This window comes from Lygodium microphyllum, chromosome 18 (assembly GCF_053477565.2).
Source record: "Lygodium microphyllum isolate KBCC chromosome 18, Lygodium_microphyllum_v1.1.10, whole genome shotgun sequence".
Lineage (NCBI taxonomy): Eukaryota > Viridiplantae > Streptophyta > Polypodiopsida > Schizaeales > Lygodiaceae > Lygodium > Lygodium microphyllum.
This window is the reverse complement of record NC_141152.1, coordinates 115,163,159-115,177,476: the sequence shown is the minus strand read 5'-3', so window position 1 is coordinate 115,177,476 and position 14,318 is coordinate 115,163,159. Positions and strand designations below refer to the sequence as shown.

General features: G+C 39.9%; 1 long non-coding RNA gene across 1 annotated transcript; it reads left to right on the top strand.

Moving 5' to 3' along the window:
* The first annotated feature begins 13,369 nt into the window (after nucleotides 1-13,369).
* On the top strand, nucleotides 13,370-13,819 carry LOC148021277 (uncharacterized). The gene is made up of 3 exons (XR_015694543.1): nucleotides 13,370-13,418; nucleotides 13,561-13,653; nucleotides 13,742-13,819. It is a non-coding gene; the product is annotated as an uncharacterized LOC148021277 (long non-coding RNA).
* The last annotated feature ends 499 nt before the right edge of the window (nucleotides 13,820-14,318 follow it).

The window sequence follows — 14,318 nt, the reverse complement described above, 5'->3', positions numbered from 1 at the left end:
CCCTACATTCCTCTGAAAGTCCCTATGTTCCCTACATCTTATAATAGGGAATATAGAGCATTCCCCACATTCCTTTGAAAATCCCTACATAAAGAATTATAAGGATGCGATTCCCTACTTTTATGTAATAGAGAATTAAAGGTACAATGAGGATAAGATAAAGATGATGTTTATCACAATTCTCTATTTCTCAATTCAAGTTGATAATGATGGTTTCGAGAAGGTAAGGACAAAGGTCACAAGAAACTCTAAACCACTTACTATATAGAAAGTTCACATTATAACTAGGAAGATTACTAACCAAACTAGGAAGAATGTAAATTTTTTTAGTTATAACTAGATAATTTTGCCATCACTAGTCTCTTCTAACTAGTAACATCCTTTTCCTAGATAGTATCTAGAAAATTGAAGCCCTATCTAGCAACATTATCTAGCAAGTTATTGTATAACTAGTAATAATATCAACCTAATTAGAATTTTTTTTTTTTACTAGTCATAACTAGCAAGTACTATCCTCTAACTAGGGAATTATAGATATTCTATCAAGTTAACTTGGAACTCATGATTTTTCTAGGTATAATTAGTAAATAAATATTCATTGATTAGACATTTACATTTGTATAATACTTACTCACAGCTAAGCTTTTCACATTGACACAAAAGCAATACCACAATTGTTGAAAGGTAATCACAATAACAAAAAAGAAAATTAAAAGAAAGATGTTTAGTACACATGAATAACACAAACTGTGTGGCCCCAACAATAGAGTCATTGCATTTAGCAACAATAACACTTACAAAATTGAGCAAAGTACATGGCCACACTGACCAAGCATATATCATGGCCATGACATCCATCTTATTGCAAAGCTCATGATTATATTAGTGAGAAAAAAGCATATTGCACCAATGGATTAAATAGAAACTCCACACACTAACATCATATTCCCTACTGTCCAAATGAGCAACAAGAGCAAACATTCAAAGTGCATGGCAAGAAAACCACACAATCATATATACCCTATCATGAAAATTAGATAGCCATATTAAAAAGGAAAGCACATTACCAAGTGCATGACCATATTGGTCATGGAAGTGCACATGGAAAAAAAGAACCACCAAGGTAAAGCGCGTAGCCATATTGAGAAAAAGCTAAATTGCATTGCCCAAAACATGTGGCTATAGAAAATAAAGCAAACTACATTGCTATATTATCACCTTTCAAACTAGCACTAAACTTATAAACTTCATGTCTTAACACAAAAATATAAGTACCAAGGATTCTAGTGATTGCCAACTATTGTAGCTAGCTCTATGTGGAAGCTTGCAACATGATAGATGGAAAGCTACTTTAAGGTTCACTATGAGGTGACTCGAATAACGAGAAGGCTACACCTAAATAGCCTTACAAGGGTGGAAGTATATTACCTTTACAAAGAACTAGTGCTCCAAAACAAAGAAATCCTCATTGGATATTCTCATTTTATTAGGGTTTGAAGTTGAGAAATTCTATAGAAAAGTATCGATGGGAGCATATCAAATTCTCACCAATCTCAAAGGTAGGTGAAATAATTCAAACAATGTAGAAACTCTTGCAAATTCTCAATGGAACATTGAAAGTGCATCATAATAAAAGGAAAACACAAGAGGAAAAGAAGATCAAATTAAGATTGGAAAATTTTTGAATTTATCTTTTGAGAAAAAATAAGAGAGCTAAAAGAAAGGCATGCTTTTTGTGCTAAGAATATGCTCAAAAAGGCCAATATTAAAATAGAGTACTATAAAAAGCAAGGAGGGGAGGAAAGCATGTTGGGCTATTCTCTCCTATACATCTTAAACCTTCCATGTTGGGTAAAAAACCATAGGTTTGAATCTCTACAAGAGAGGCTGAACCCCTAGAGGATCTTAATGTACTGTCCGTGAGGATTTCAATCATGCTATGCATTTGGCAATTCAAAAATTATGATGTGTGCAATCTTGTGTAGCAACTTCTCCTATAGGCACCTATTTGGCTAGTATCATCTTGTGGTCATAACAAACATCAAGTGTAACATCCATGACAAGTCTATTTATGCTATCCTCTAATCCCTCCTAACTTGGTCTAGCCCTTATTCCTATAAGTCAAGACTTAGAGGTAATTCAAAGCTCCCAAAAATCTTGGAACAACTAGAGAAAATTCATGAGCACTATCATATCCCTTCTCTACCATTAGAAATAATAGATACATGAATTTTTAGCAAGACCATTCATATATACTTGTGAAGATCATATCCCAACGACTATATTTATGGCTCCAAAAAACATTATTACGAATATTTTAAAATTACTCTATGAAATTATCACTTTGTCTAATTATAACAAATATTTTGAAATTATTCTCTAAAATTATTATTATTCATGGAACAATCTGACAAAATTTTTATCATTGTAGTTCAAGCCATTGGCATTTCCATCCCAATATGCCTTAGCATCCTATAAGATGCCAAAATACTCACTAGTGGGTTGGGATCCCATGATCTTTTAGGAGATAGGTGTTTTTGATTACACGAGTGCTTGAGAAGGCAAAACGACAAGTGACCCTATTATATAGGATACCTTTAATGATGAGGGAAGCTTATCATGGCTCTAAGTTAATAAGTTCCCTACTGTGTGTTGTTGACAGAAGTAGTGTAATCACATACAACCCAATCTTATGGGGTTGGAAGCTCACATCCTAGGCTAGACAATTGTTTTCTCTGTAGGGATATGGATTTTATACTACTTCATGGAATGGTGTTTTTATATATTATCTTTTGTGCAATAGAATGTTGTTTTCCAAAGTGTTTGTCATGTGCTAGATGTTGTGTTAATGGACCCTATGTAACATGATAATAAAAGGAAGTTGCTTTTTTATGTTGTAATAGTATGGTACCTTTGCTAATTAGATAAGTAAAATAAATCCCATCAAGGAACGTGAGAATACCTCAATCTTGATGACCAATCATCTATGGCTAGATGGACCTAATAATTTGGGTAGCTTTTTTAAACATTAGATGGAGTTATTAATACATGATCCTCCAAATTTAGTAGGACATATATGAGGCTCAACTTCATTTTTGGGGGGCTAATGTGAGATGATGCCTTATTCGCAAGGGGATCAACATTTTATTCTCTTCCACTTCTCACTCTCTTTGAACCAAGTGCCTATTGGAAACTGCGAGGAAGACAAGAGACGAAAGGAAGAGAGGAGAGAAGAGAGATATGAGACACTAGAAGTGGAACCCCAGAAGTGTGTAAATTGAGCAGACATTATAGGAATATATAGAGGGGACCTGGGGCGCTATATATAGACACGAAAGGAAGAGAGGAGAGAAGAGAGATATGAGACACTAGAAGTGGAACCTCAGAAGTGTGTAAACTAAGCACACATGATAGGAATATATAGAGGGGACTTGGGGCGCTATATATATCATGTGTGCTCAGTTTACACACTTCTGGGGTTCCACTTCTAGTGTCTCATATCTCTCTTCTCTCCTCTCTTCCTTTCGTCTCTTGTCTTCCTCGCAGTTTCCAACATGGTCGCAATTGAGAGCTAAGCGAGTTTCCTCTCTCTGCGCCAGATGTCCGACCAGAAAACCCTACTTGATGCTGCTCCTCAACCTACCTGGACCGAGTGTGCTGTGCTCCGGTAAACTGCTCCAACGATCCAAACCGTAGTTTTCCAGCCTCCCAAGCCTCAGGAGAGATGCCAAATGCATCAGGCCCCTCTAAAAGCCCTAGGATGTTCAAAAGCTGATTGAGTTCCTCCTTGTTGTCCTGTCCATCAACTTTGAAGCTCCGCGAGTAGGCATGATTCAATACGCGAAAACATGTCGAATCTGGCGTTCCATGAGAGAAGGGGGACAAATCCGAGGGGATTAAATCTGCATTTTTTATCGCATTGCTTCTCCCCAGTTTTGGCTTGACGGGAGAAGATGGCTTTGACAAGAAAGCCATGGTTGGGACACTGCCGCCAGGCTTGAACGCAGTCGTGAACGGGATCTCCCTCCTGGGGGCCTTCATCGGGCAGCTTTTCTTCGGCTGGCTGGGCGACAAGCTAGGCCGCAAGAGGGTCTACGGCATCACGGCCATGCTCATGATCTTCAGCTCCATCGCCTCGAGCCTCTCCTTGTTGCAGAAATGTAGGCAGCAGAAGACTGTGTATGGCTCAACACTTACACACCTGTATGCTTGCACACTGTCGTATTGCTGCGCATTCGCGGTGTGAAAACCACCCAAAAGTTGTGTGTGGGATTTGATACTTTGTACATATTTAGTTGTTGTGTTTATACTTTTGTTCTATGTGGAAGAGGGTTTGGAGCAAGAGGAATTAATCAATAATGCTCTGGTTGACATGTATGCAAAATCTGGTGTGCCAAAAATCGGGGCAGGTCTGACAAATTTTGGCAATACATGCTTTCTCAACTCTGTGCTACAATGCTTAACATATATAGCACCTCTTGTGGCATATCTTCAGAGTGGTCTACATAAAAGTACATCAGGATTTGTGCTATGTGTGCATTAGAAATTCATGTAAAGAAGGCATTGGCTGCTTCAGGGAGCAGCTTCTCTCCAACTTACCTTGTCAAGAATCTGTGGTGCATTTCACAGTCATTTCGAATGTGGCGTCAAGAGGATGCTCATGAATATATGAGGTATTTGATTGAGGCATTGCACAAATGCTACCCTATCAAGAACCTTGGTGGTGGTTCTAAAACTTTTCAGGAAAGCCTCATCCAACAATTGTTTGGTGGACGTCTTAGAAGCCAGGTGAAGTGTACTAAGTGCTCACATTGTTCAAATACTTATGATCCCTTCTTGGACTTAAGTCTTGAGGTTTCCAGAGCAGAATCTTTATAGAAAGATTTGGAAACCTCAAGTATCAATGTGGAAAATGCAACACAAAAGTTGGGTATTTTCAGAGAGAGCTAATTTGGGGCTGCTTTATTAGTCAATTGGAAGGGAAGCTTTCTCTAGGGGCGCAGGGAAATTCTGCAATCGTGGCTAATGTAGCTTTTCTCCGTCATCGAAAAGAGGAGCAATGGAGGGGAAAAAAAATGCAAATGTTGAGGAAGACCCACAACCAACTCTCTGGGAAGGAGCATCTGTCACGATGATGTTTTGAAGGATGATTAGTCCCTGTTTTGTGGCAATCACAGAGACCTCCCTTGCAGTGTGCCTTGTTCTTCTGTTAAGGGGGAACACATCTATTTTCTCTCTCCTCAAGGAATCGATGGAAGCGAGAGTGACCGTGCTGCAGATGTTGAAAAGGACTAGTGTCAGGATGAAGCTCAGCGGGTTGGGACTCATGGGAAGATCCGGGAAGGTATGACCAGAGAGGTGCGTGACGCATGGTCAAAAAGCACCGAGGTGTTGGAACTACTGGATGATGATCGGCACATTCTTGCATATCGAGTTCTTACCACTGATTCGCGCCTGAAAAACTACGGATCTACTCTCTCACTTCATCCAGAAGTTATTGATGGAAAGGAAGGTACAGGTGCAACAGAAAAGGGAACGAAGTTGTCTCTGATTTGGGGAATGTTCCTCATGTGTTGCGCTATGCATTGTTAGTGTGTTGCGCCCTGTGCGATGCCCTGTAGATCTTTGGCAAACTGCCCCATCACGATGTCTATTCCTGGACATCCCTCATCTCTGCCGCTGCAGAATGTGGAGAAGCGCCATGTCACAATGTGTACTCCTGAACTTCCCTTATTTTCTGCTATATCAATTATGAGGAAACAGGGTATGCTTTCCGTCTGTACCAGAAAATGCCTGTCACAATGTGTACTCTTGGACTTCCCTTATTTTCTGCTATATCAATTATGAGGAAACAGAGTATGCTTTCCATCTGTACCAGAAAATGCAAGAGGCTTGCATACAACCTAACAATTATACGTTTCTTGCCCTGCTCAAAGCTCGTAGTAAGCTACAAGACATGGAACGAAACAAAGGCATACATGTTGATATTGTTAAAAATGGACTGGAAAATGACCAACACATTGGTAACAGTCTGGTGGATATGTATGCTAAAGGTGGCTCACTTCTCTGTTCTGATTCAGATAATCGATTTTGTCTCAAAAGTGGGATGAGGCTGGTTTCCTGATCCTGCAAAACTCCCATGAGATCAAGTGCAAGTGGTGGAACTTCTTGTTGAAGGTGGACTTGAGAGTTTTGGAGCACTTGGTCCAGGAAGATAATGTTTTGTGGAACTCCGATGATACACTTCTTGCTGACCACGGAGATCCAGGAGGAGTATATTTCACCCAGGACGTCTTCGGTAAAAATTGTTTCAATACAACACATTCAGTAAGAGCACAGATTTTCTAAGCGCACCTTTGACTGTCTTGCCATGTTAAATGGATCTGATTCTACCCTGAGGTTACATGTGAGCATACCTTACAATCTTAACTGGTATGATTAGATGTGTTGTATGTCATTGTATAGGTTAGTGAAGGCATACATCTTTTCTGGGTCTGATTCAGATCATTGATTAGTTTCAAAAGTGTTGTTTGATTTGTTGCAAACTTCTCACAAAATCAAGTGCAAGTGGTGAACCTTCTTGTTGAAGGTGGGGACTTGGGGTGCAACTAGTAAATAGCTTGAGACATATGGTACCGAGGAAGCATGTAGTGTGTTTGGAAACCTTCCTTTTCGGGATACAGTTTCTTGGAATTCTCTTATTTGAGGATATGTTGAACATGGCCTTGGTAAGGAAGCACTGGATTGTTTTGAACAGATGCAATTGGAAGATGCACCTCCAGATGTCATCACATTTGCCTGTAGCTTCAAGGCTTTTGCTGATATGCAATCCATTGAAGTAAGCCAATGACTAAGCACTGATGTTTTCAAAAAGGGACTGGAAACAGACCAGCTTGTCACCAACACAATGGTTGATATGTACGCCAAGTGTGGCTTACTTGCAGAAGCACAGGATGTGTTTGCTAAGCACCCGCAGAGTACAGTCTCAAATGAGGGCATTTGATGCATTATGATAGTGTACAGTTTAGTGGCAGATTGATATGTCTACATCGATATTCGAGGGGCATCACTCTCGAATCTATCATCATTTTGTTTACCGATATACTCAATTGTAGCATGATGATGTCCATATTTGTGTATAGAAAATAGAAATGACCATCTCATGTGTTTTTGTGTTTTTGGTGTCATTAGATGTTTTCCGCACATTTTTCCCCTCCTTTCCATAAACTTTGAGAAATGCTCAGAGTGTGTACATGCTTCATCATATATCAATTAAACAACTGATGGTGTTTTTGACACTGTAGAGGTGAAGATTGCCAGATTTTTAGTTGCAATATATGTATCTTGCCTCTGCCTCCCCGTAGTGACCTAACCGTTGCTGCTAGACATGGATGTAGCCGGGACAAGTATGATCGTGATCGATATCATGATCAGGACAGGGATTCCTACCGCAGACGCAGCAGGAGCCGCAATCGCAGTCTGACTCGAAGTCCTAGTCGTAGTAGGAGCCGAAGCCCTGCTCGAAGTCCAAGCCGGAGCCGTAGTAGAAGCCCTAGCAGGGGTACTGATGATCGTCCCAAGCACCGATCCTATGATAGAAAGGAATCACCATATGCTGACAGGGGTAGTCGATCTCCTAAAGACCGTAGCTTGTCGTCCTATGACATGAAGGAATCGCCATATGCTGACAGGGGTAGTCGATCTCCTAAAGACCATAGCTTGTCGCCTCCAGGTAAGGATCGGAGCCTCTCTCCTGTGCGCAAGACTGCTTCACGAGGGGGCAGGAGATCCCCCTCGCTCAATGCCCTTCCGTGGATCTGTGGAGTCTCGCCAGGCTGCGGTGGAAGTTGCCATGGCGCAGGGCCAGGGTCAATTGACATCAAATTTGCAGATGAGCTTTCTCGATGACATTCTACTACAGGGAGAAGAGAAGGATACTTCCCTGCGTAGGAGATCATTCCCAATCCTGAACAGAGAAGTTCCCCATCAAGGACGTCATCCCCGTGGGGTACTTTGTGACACTGCCTAACGGTAGAGAAGGATACTTCCCTGCGCGTAGGAGATCATTCCCAATCCTGAACAGAGCAATTCCCCTTCCACTGTCCTTGAAAGAGATGTGAGTGCATGCCTTCAATCTCAGGCCTCTTCAGCTAGCAGTGGATTGTTAGACAAGGATGCAAATGCATCTACACCACGTTCCCTAGGCTCTTCAGTTCACAGTAGTAAGAAATGTAGAGCCAGAAGAAAAGGGGCTGGTAAGAATCAGGAGATGTTTTTTTTTTCTACTCGGTTTTTCTGCTCAGAGAGGCACTGTATGTGTTGTCTAGATCCTCCAACTTGGGTCCATGTCAACGGCACCCTCAGCCTCTCCACTTCGAACATCCCGGGCTCCTGTTTCGACTCCAAGATCAGGGCACATGACTTCCACTTTGTGCGCGTCCCCACCGATATGCGAATTGGCATTTTATTTTTGGGAAAACAGATTGTCTTTTTGGTATTACATTGACCAGAAAATAGCAGCAGTATTGCGAATTCAAACTGTCATTGTTTTATCTTGCTCTCATCTTCCAAGAAAGTAACAAAATATGATGTATCAGAGAATGTTTCCACAACTATTGTGGCCAAGCTAGAGATTGCAAGTTCTGAATTTCTCAAATTTACTTCAGATATCCAGTTTTACATAGTTCTATGGACCTTTTCTAGAGGTGCTGCAGCAGACTTTAGATCCTATTGTTGCAGTAAAATTAGCTGGAAAGCAATCGGCATCTTGGTTTTCTGATCCTGTGAAATCCAAGTTTGAAGTTGATAGAAATGGTGCTCTAATCAAAATCAATGAGCCCCCAGTAAATGATCAGATTCAGCTGGAGAATGTAGCTGATTTTGAAGCTTGGGAGGATGCCCATTTGAACAGTGTGAACTCAAAAGTGGAAGTGGAAGATGTGGGGATCCATAGGGATTTGGAGAATATCTTGTTTGAGCAGGAAAAGGCAGCCAAGGTCCTTCAAATCTGGTTCAGAAAATGTCAGAAAGAGAGAAGAACAACAGCCAAGGTCCTTCAAATATGGTTCAGAAAATGTCAAAAAGAGAGAAGAACACGCACACATGAAGAGTCTAAGTGGGAGAATTTTTATAAAGAAGCTTACAAGGCAACCAGGTCCTGGCTTCTTTCTGCTGAGCCTTTGCAGGACGGTGTTGTAGAGCTTCTCTAAAGAAAGAGGTTTGTGTCTTCTATCATTGTATGGTCTCCTCAATTTAGTTAAAGGACAAAGATTCAAATGCTAATGCAGTTTCCTGGGAATCAGTATCTAGTTTGTCCCATATACTTACTGTCTTTAGTTACTGTCTTTAGTTAAAGGACAAGGATTCAAATGTTAATGCAGTTTCCTGGGAATCAGTATCTAGTCTGTCCCATATACTTACTGTCGTGTAGATCATTGTGCAACCATGTTCATCTCTGTTGATCATAATGTATGTTTATCTTGTTGGTGGTTCTTGTCCTTGTACACTGTTGATGGTTCTTGTTTGTCAATGCCTTGCATTCAGTTGTATTGGTCTTGCCAACTTGCAGTTGTTTTCACCATCTGGTATGATGTGCTTGGAGGAATGCATCTTGTGGCACCTGTACAGGGGACGAAGACCCCAAAGAGAGCCAAATGGATCCGCATGAAGCTGTGGGAGTGATCGCCTCAACCAGCCTTTTGATTAACTGGATATGTATATGGCTGGCTTGCCTTTCTCTCTACATTTCAACATCAATAAATAATTGTTCAACGTCTCCCTCGTGCACTGTTCAACAAATAATTGTTGCATCATTACTAGTTTGACAATTCTGATACGTTTCTCTCTTTGGTGAATTTCACAGATTGCAGGTCATGAGACATTTGGTACACTTGGAGCCATAGTACAGAGTAGGACAGGGACTCGTCAGGTTGGGTTTCTGACAAATCGACATGTTGCGGTTGATTTGGACTACCCCAACCAGAAGATGTTCCATCCACTGCCTCCAAATGTTGGACCTGGTGTTTATTTGGGTGCAGTGAAAAGGGCAACGTCTTTTATTACAGATGAGCGGTGATATGGCATTTTTACAAGTGTGAATCCAGGTTTCCCTCTTTGCTACTTGTTTTTGAGCTGTCTGCTGTTAAGGCATTCTTTATTGTCCATTTTATAAACTTCTCTGTGAGTTGAAAGAAGAATTTTGGTTTCCGTTTCTTGATATGACAATATTGATACTTGATGATGTTTGCTCATGGGGCAGAGACATTTGTGCGAGCTGATGGTGCTTTCATTCCATTCGGGGACAATTTTGATGTCTCCAAAGTCACAACTACTATCAAAGGGGTAGGTGAGATGGGAGATGTTATAACTATTGACTTGCAAGCAAGCATCAACAACATCGTGGGGAGGAGGGTAATAAAAGTTGGCAAAAGCTCAGGGCTAACAGAAGGAAGCATCATGGCATATGCCTTTGAGTACAATGACGAGAAGGGCAATTACTTTTTCACCGATTTCCTGATTGTGGGCGAGAACCAATAGGCATTTGACATGCAGGCATTGTGGGTGAGAACCAGCAGGCATTTCACTGATTTCTTGATTGTGACGAGGATGATAGATTGGATGAGGAATCAGATGCAGCAGCTATTAGGAAATGCGCTGAAATTCAGCAAGCCATATTCATAGGAGCCACATCGTTTTTGCTGACAGAGTACAAGTATTTGGTTTATTTCATGGGCATATTTGCTGCTATCATTTTCTTGTTCCTGGGATCTGTGAAGGGGTTCAGTACTAAGACCCAGCCTTGCAGATACGATCCAAAGCAGGAATGTGCCCGAGCTCTCTTTACAACGATTTTCACTACAATTGCATTTATATTGGGAGCTTTGACGTCCATAGTGTCGGGATTTTTGGGCATGATGATCGCAACATATGCGAATGCTCGCACAACTTTGGAAGCCATAAAAGGGATAGGCAAAGTATTCAAAATCGCCTTTCAATTAGGTTCGGTGATAGGTTTCTTACTTATTGCTAATGGCCTCATAGTTTTATACATCACTATAAAATTGTTCCAGCTTTATTACAAGGATGATTGGGAGGGCCTTTTTGAGGCCATCACTGGCTATGGGCTTGGATGCTCATCCGTGGCTCTATTTGAAAGAGTTGGAGGTGGAATCTATACCAAAACTGCGAATGTTGGAGCAGATCTTGTTGGGAAAGTAGAAAGGAATATCCCAGAGGACGATCTGCAAAATCTAGCGATCATTGCTGACAATGTGGGTGATAATGTGGGAGATATTGCTGGAATGGGTTCAGATTTGTTTGGCTCCTTTGCTGAAGCTTCTTGCGCAGCTCTTGTTGTGGCTTCCATGTCATCATTTGGCACAAATCATGACTTCACTGCTATGTGCTTCCCTCTACTCATTAGCTCTATGGGCATTGTGGTGTGCCTCATCACAACCTTGTTCGCAACTGATGTGTTCGAGATCTCAAATCTAAGGGATATTGAATCTACACTGAAGAGAATGCTGATATCCACCATCTTAATGACATTCGGTGCAGCTTTTGTTTGTTGGCCGGCACTACCGTCCATGTTTTATATATATGATCCTAACGGTGGTGCAAAGATGGTTCAAAACTGGAAACTATTTTTTTGTGTTGGAGTAGGGCTTTGGGCAGGGTTGGTAATTGGCTACGTTACAGAGTATTTCACCAGTAATACATACAGACCAGTCCAGGATGTTGCTGATTCTTGCAGGACAGGAGCTGCTACCAATGTCATCTTTGGTTTGGCACTTGGCTACAAGTCTGTAATTGTTCCAATATTTGCTATTGCTGTTGCCATCTATGTCAGCCATACCCTAGCAGCCATGTACGGGATCACAGTTGCAGCTCTTGGAATGCTTTGTACCATTGCCACCTGTCTAGCCATAGATGCATATGGTCCCATAAGTGATAATGCTGGTATCGCAACCGGTCTCTGGATGACCATGATACTTCTTACACATCTCTCCATAAGAAGTGCAGCCGCAATATAGACTATGAGGCCGCGAAGGCTTTCAAGATGGATAGATTCCTCAACCATAGGACTTCTTCAAAGTCTAGCTTGCGGCATCAACAGCCCCCAGTTGATAGCACTTCACTCTTCAAATTGGTCTCTGTGATCCGCACTTTGGGGGAGTGCTTTCTCAAATTAGAAGAGATGAAACTGCAGATGCAGAGAGAGTCTGAGCGATTTCGTGATGATCTGGAGGCCAGGTGTACAAAGATGTTCCTAGAGTCCCAGAAGCAGATTGCTAAGATGTTTGCTTGGGCTCTGAGCAGCAGTAAGAAAGCTTATGAGCTCTTGCTGATGATTGTCGGTATTTTGTTCATCATTTGATTATTCTAAATGTTTCTTTCTTCCAGCTGATTTTTTGTTCTTCATGCTATGCTTCATATCATTTCATCTATATTACAGCTAATGCGTTGAAATTATTCCACGCTTTGTTTATAAGAAATGTTTCGAGCTGATGGGATGATATTTGACTTCATTTTTATTCCAGCTGTTGAAATGTTCCAACTGATGTTTCATTATTATTCTAGCTGTTGAGTTGTTCTAGTTGATGTTTCATTGTTTCCAGTTGTTTGTCTATTTTCAATTGATTCGTCTGTTCAAGCTTATGTTTATTCTACTTGATGTTTTATCTATTCTAGCTAAGGAGGTGATGTTGCAGCTAATGTGTGCTCACTTGATGCGCTTATGGGGTTCCACTTCTGGTGTCTCGTGTCTCTCTTCTCTTCTCTCTTCCTCCGTTCCTCGTCTCCCTCGCACACTGTTCAACAGGAAGTCTGTAAGATGCTTCAAATCAGAAGGAGAAGTTGGTGAGCCCATAAAAGTATGAACAATGAATTTCTTGTTTTCACCTGCTCAATTTACTATCAGATGGTGTAAAGAACAGGGCAAAAAGGGTATGTGTGTTTTGATGTTTTTATGTTCTACAAATGCGTGTTTTGATGTTTTACAAATGTCTCTTATGTTTCTAAACTTTGGTTTATTATGTGTACATAAAGGTAACAAAATCACAAATGATCGTACAAGAGATAATGGAACAATGAAAGCTAAGGAGATCATTGGCCCTAATGTCTCTTCAAATCACGATATAGGTATATGTCTTTATTTCTACTAAACTTTGAAAATTAAAATTTGTACATATTTTACATCTTGCTTTATTAGGTGATTCATTTTGAGATTAACTAGCTTTAATTAGTCTCTTTGTCTAATTTAAAATGTTCATAGTTATTCATATTTTTAAACTTTTGAGTAATTGTGTGTATATATATAAATATAGATTAAAGAACAACAAAAGGTGGGAAAAGAGGTAATATAAGAAAGGGAGATCAGGAGGTTACTTGCAATAATGTTTCTTCAAGTCAAGATGCAGGTACCAACTTTAAGGATCAAAAACTTGTACAAATTTGGTGACTCAAATTGATACAAAATATCTAATTACTTTCTTTTGTGTTATTGAAATTTTTCATAACCTTGTATTATCGTGAGCTTTGGTTAACTCTATGTATATATAGGTAAACAAGTTACTAAAGATGACACAAGAGACAATGCAAGAAAGGAAGACATTGAGATTGCTTGCCTTAACACTTCTTCAAGCCAAGAATAAGGTATTACTAGCTTTCTTATGTTGATAATGAGTCATTTTTTGAAATGGTTATACTAACTAATGATATTTGATCACTTGAGTATCAATAGGAGTGATACGCATACCATCATATGATGATATCTATCGGCCACCCATGTTGAAATTTAGAGAAGAGGGTAGACAAACATTTATTACTTTGCAACATATTGGATATTTAAGGGATAAAACAATCAAGACACACATGTTGCTTAATTAGTTTTTAGTTCTATGCTCCTTTAAAATTATTTTCATTTTTATTTTGGTTGCTAGAAGTAGATGTTGATGTCTTAATTTGTTTAATCTATTTTGATAATTAGATGTATGTTATTGATCCTTACTTAGAAATGATGACATTCTCTATATAATTTTCTAGTTAAAAATTTATTGTGCAATTTCTTGTTTGATATTAGCATGTCTAAGAAGAAGGGCAAAGTAGATAAAGTGATAAGGAAAAAAGAGAATTTCCACGGAATTCCCTAGTTGAAAGTACATATAAGTAGGGAATGTAAAAAATAGGAAAAATGAGAGATTTTTTAGTGAGAGTACCTAGGGAATCACCTCTAGAAATTTTTTCCTATATATGAAATATTTCCTATATAGGAATTATTCCCTACATAGAAAATTTTGTATTTTCCTATGTAGGAAATA